Below are 5567 nucleotides of genomic sequence, written 5' to 3'. Positions count from 1 at the left end.
GGTATGTACGACTATTATTATTATTATTATTTATTTATTTATTAGCATATGTGAAAGCGATAGCGAACGAAAGGGTGGGGCGGGGCTGGAGATGCCTAGTGAGTGCTTTGTTGATATGTAGGGCCTTTTAAACCTGTTTGACTGTGAAAAAAATACTTTTAAACAGCGCGTCTAAAATTAACTGCGCGTGTGAAAATAAATTGGACCTGACGCGCCTGACGCGCACTTAATAAATGGACTGCAAAGGGTTAAGCCAATAATCACAATCATCGTGATAATATACAGCTGATAATCGAGAGTAGAAAATTGCATTATGGTCCAACACGACTCTATATGTATCAATAAGTATCGCAAGCAGCATCAATTACGTGTACATAAACAATGTGTATTTTTATTTAAATTAAAACATGATTACTGTTCTGTAGAACGTATTTTTAAAAGGCGTGTGAATGGTTTATTCCATTTATATGGATTACCTGTAAAATAATAAGATTTTCAATAAATTATGATCTAGTAGCTACGGTGACGGTCCCTAGTAAATTATGCAAATTAGTACCATCGAAGGCTCAAACCTTCATTCAGTAATGTGTTCCGAACCTTTGAAGGTCAAAATGTACCCTTCGTTACAGCCCTACTTTCCACTAATTATATTTTGTGTTAGTTCCTGTTACACGGTAACTTGTTCTCGTGCTGTTTTGTTTTTTCAGATTTAACAAAGATCCAAGATGGGAAAACCTGCAACATTCCAATTAATGTAGGTAATCAGTTTGTTAAAAACATCTATACTGCTCCAAACAATGAAGCGCTATTCAGAGAGGTGTATATTAAGTAGGGGTGCTGTATTCAGAGAGGTGTGTATTAAGTAGGGGTGCTGTATTCAGAGAGGTGTATATTAAATAGTGGTACTGCATGCAGATTATCTGTTTTTTGTCAGCAGGTATTAAATGAACCTGTTGAAAATGTGATCATTTCACAAAAAGAAAAGCAGCCTTTCCTTTGTTTGACCTCATCTATATAATTGAGTATCAATCCACGGCAATGGAATCTGCATGGAGAAATTTAAAAGCTGCTTGGAGGCTCGTTTCTTTCACCCAAGGTGCTGACATTGTTACTGGTGCTGTAAACTGTAACTCAACATGCAGCAAAACTAGCAAATGCCACCGATTCATCACGTACCATTTCCTTAGCCTTACCTTCAGAGCTAATCGTTGTAAATTAATCATCTACCGGTCTTGTATACTGGGAGATGGAATGTTTCCAATCTGTTGCTATTAAGATAAATGGTAATATGTGCTTGTCTTTGTTTTTTTACAGACAGGGACATCAGGTCACCTAAACAGTTCCTCGGCCTGGTTTTGTCTCATCACTAACTTCAATTCCACTAAGTTTACATCTGGATATCAGGTGCAGGTCAGAATCAGAGTTCTCTTACCCTTATCAGTGCAGCTGAACACAGCTTACTAAACCCTCCCCCTCCCCCCACGAGCTCTCAGTACCTTCTGCTGCACAGGACTAAAGAACATAAAGCCAGTCCACTTCTCCCCGCTCACTCGCCTTGCGAATGACTGCTTTGTTGTTTAGTCAGTTAGAGCACAGGCCTCAACATAGCCTATTAAGCCTGAGGGTGACCCAATTCGACCAGAAACGGTGCAAGATGACAGGAATCATAAAGCCACATTCCTAAAACTCACACCGCTTGTCCACCTCGGCTCAGACAGACAGCGCCTGCAGCTGAGAGCTAGAGAGCTAGCTGCAGCTTCTCCCTTTTAACAACTTATTTACAACTAAAAATCGAGTCACAATGCACTATCACTACCTGTGCTGAAGGTCAGCTCCATGCTCATGCCTCACTCCCATGTTCCTAGCAGCACTCCGACAGGCCAGTAGCTTTCCTTTGTTTCCATACCTCTGTTGATCACTGCCAATGCGCAGAAAGCAGTAGTCTCTGCGTATAAGAACACCTCCTAAGAGAACACTTCGCCTAAGAGAACACCCTTGTGGTGAAACAGATTTTTCCCATTGTAAATGCGCCGACTAAAGAAATAGGAATTTCACTTAAAATAACACCTTTTTGGCGCCGATAGCTCTTCATTCACAACTGATACAGTACTGTTTTGTAACCTGATAACTCATAATCATCAAACTTAAATTAAAATAATCTTTTCAAAACTGACTTGTCATCGCGAGAGTGTCTTGGGGCACACTGATTGGTTTATTCAATCTTTCCAGAACTGCTGTCATATCATTGCCTCATTTTGTATTTTAATTTCCACGAGTGCACCTCATCGCTATGAAATGGCATGTAAACAAATGGCGAAACGCGCTGCTGTTTCTCTTGCTACAAAAAGTTGGAAATCAGAGGAATCAGACACAAGTGTATGAGCAATTTCATGTTTTCTGTTCTGGTGAGTTGATTCCCCATTCTATAAAATATTTTTGTGCATGTCTTGATTGCTTCTGTACAGGTATTCATAATTAATCTAGAGCTGTTGCTGCATTTTTTTTATAGGGGTGCTGCCTTAATGTAGTTTGATAGTTAGTTTATTAATGTTAGTTTGTCTGTTACTTTATTATTATAGTTTATTAACATACACTTGCCTGTTGCTTTTCTCTTACTTATTATTATTATTATTATTTATTTCTTAGCTGACGCCCTTATCCAGGGCGACTTACAATTGTTACAAGATATCGCATTATTTTTACATACAATTACCCATTTATACAGTTGGGTTTTTACTGAAGCAATCTAGGTAAAGTACCTTGCTCAAGGATACAGCAGCAGTGTCCCCATCGGGGATTGAACCCACGACCCTCCGGTCAAGAGTCCAGAGCCCTAACCACTACTCCACACTGCTGCCCTTATTCTGTTCATTTCATATGTTGATGCATGTGCGTCATGACACATAATAAATATGTCTTTATTTATTGATTCATATTGTATCGGGAGGTCAACTCCATCTTAAGCTAAGAGAACACTTTGCTTGCTTCCTGACGGGTGTTCTCTAAGGAGGAGACTACTGTACTTGGCTTCACATATTCTTCATAGGATTCTGTCCACCGAGAGAGGCCGCTCACGTCATTTTAAAGTCAATTGTTTATTATTACCTTCATGCCTGGCAAGCTATAGAACATCTCTGTGGATTCGATTTATATTGAAATAAAGTTGGCCAAGTGTGATTGTATTCATCTAGTACAAGAGACAAAAACTCCAAACAAATTACAGAAAATAGTTTTTCTAGTCCAGTTTCGCATGTGCTGCGTGACAGGCAGAATCTTCCAATCTGGTTGTATTTATTTTTTTTAGTATGGTACTGTATGAAAGGTTATATTGACTGCTGTTTCTATGATATCTCAAACAGATTTTAATGAATTATGCAAGTAAAAAAGAAAACACCCTTTTGAAATCCGCCATTGAATATGCTAATATATGCTATTACATTTTATTGATAAATGTGGCAAAGTGGTGAGTGAATACAGGTGAGTGCAGTGCAGAGCGAATATAGAACAGACAGACAATGATTTCCAGGTGCAAGGGTGTTTATTGATTTAATTGACAATTTACAGGTGTTTGTTATGGCAAACACCTGTAAATAATAATGTTGGAGTGACTCGGTATTTGTAATTCCCCGGGTTTGACCCGTAACCAAAAAGTTTTACACACCAACACTAAACACAAAACAGAAACACAGTTCTTGGTGATAGTGAATATGTGCAAGTGGTGTAATACAGTTCTCCGTGAAATGCAGGGGTGAAAGTGATGTCTGGGTTTATGCTGGCTTTCGCTACAGCTCCGGATCGTGCAACTGGTTGTCTATTAAAAACAGACGACAGTTAACAAAACACTAACAAACACAAGACAAAACTCACGGTTCACAAAACAGCACAGACTCCTTGTAGGTTTTCAACACTAACCATTTACCAAGGAACCGATCACATCAGCTATGACCCCTGTTTATATCCTCGCTCATGACCCCTAGGTTAACGAGCACATCCGCCCTTCCAATCCTCAGATGCCACACCGTTTACCATCTGGGTCATTGAGTTTGGATACCGTAGCTGCGCCCCTTTCCTAAATGACCAACTTCCAACTACCCTACGGAATAAATTGTCATGCCATTTAGTTAAGGGTACTCTGTTCCTGTTACACAGTGCCCTCACAGGTCGAGAGGGAGATCTAACACCAAGCACCATTCGATCTCTGTCACAGCCATCATTATCAAATAATGTACACAGCCCACAAGCCCCCCTCCTCCCAGTGTGCAGTTTGTATGTTTTCTGACAATGAAGGTAATTTTGCATGCCCCCTTAAGAGATTAATGGACTTCCATTTCTTTCAGCAAGTGGCTGTTGTTTTAAGCTCTGCTCTGAATGACATTTCCTTGTGGAGTAACCTGACCAGGGATGAGAAGTCTGTTGCAGCTGAATCATACCTGGAGACTGTAGAGAGGGCAGTGCTGCAGTTGACTGAGCCTTCAGATGTTCTCTTAAGGAAAAATGTGCGCTCAGACAATCTAGGTAAGGAGGAGTCCTTTACCCATTATCAATAGAACTAGAACATGGAGCGATAGAACTAGAACAGGCACAGCAACAGAAAGACCTTGGTGTTGTAATAGAATCGCTGTCAGCAACCACACAGTGCAGGGAAGCAATCAACAAGGCAAACCGCATGCTTGGGTATACAGACACAACTGTAGAGTATCAATCCAAGGAGGTTATGATGAGGTTGTATAATGCACTGGTGAGACCACACTGAGAATATTGTGTCCAATTCTGGTCACCACAGGATCATAGGGATATTGTTGTCCTGGAGTCCAAAGAAGAGCAACCAGACTAATTCCAGGGCTTAAAGGACTGAGCTATGAAGAGCTGAATCTATTAGCCTAGAGTAAAGAAGAGTTAGGGGGAGTGAAGTATTTAAAATCTGGAAAGGGAATGACATAGTTAACCTGAACCAATTAAGCACAGTACAGAAACCAGAAACAGAGGACACCGTTGGAAATTAATTGAGATAGACTTAGGACAGAGGAAAGTAGACACTTCTTCACACAGAGAGTGGTGAGGGTATAGAATGGGCTGCCTAGTCACGTAGTTGAGGCAGAAACACTTCAAGACCTACCTTGACAACGCTTAGTGGGAATTTAATAAAAAAATACATGCCTGTGGAATCTCTGTGCTCTTTGGCGACATTCAATTAAACTTTCCAGAGGTGCGGTATATACAGTGTGGAAAGTGCTGGGTCAGTACCCAACTATACAAATGCCATTCACGTTTTTGAAACTATATGGTAAGTAAAGATGCATGACGGGATTATGGCAATGGCATGGAAAGGATGATCCAGTCACACCCACCAAGCAGATATGAACTTTATGTTATTTTCATGTACAATATGTTCAACACAACTTACTTTATAGGAAACCCACTTAGCAATTCCCTTACTTCAAATTGCCTTTTCCTTCAAGATATGGAGTTGCTGATTATACCATTCAAACACAACACATCAGAGGAACAGTTACGAGCCAATAAAAACACACTGGAGATTAAGTTGGGAAAACTTATGGAAGCGAATA

General features: G+C 40.1%; 1 long non-coding RNA gene across 1 annotated transcript; it reads left to right on the top strand.

Annotated features, from left to right (window-relative positions):
- The first annotated feature begins 1327 nt into the window (after window positions 1–1327).
- LOC117965578 (uncharacterized) lies at window positions 1328–5567 on the top strand. Its single transcript, XR_009310107.1, has 3 exons — window positions 1328–1410; window positions 4338–4515; window positions 5460–5567. It is a non-coding gene; the product is annotated as an uncharacterized LOC117965578 (long non-coding RNA).

This window comes from Acipenser ruthenus, chromosome 34, assembly GCF_902713425.1.
Source record: "Acipenser ruthenus chromosome 34, fAciRut3.2 maternal haplotype, whole genome shotgun sequence".
In the NCBI taxonomy this organism is placed as follows: Eukaryota; Metazoa; Chordata; class Actinopteri; order Acipenseriformes; family Acipenseridae; genus Acipenser; species Acipenser ruthenus.
The sequence above is the reverse complement of the archived record's forward strand: the minus strand, read 5'-3'. Positions and strand labels throughout refer to the sequence as shown.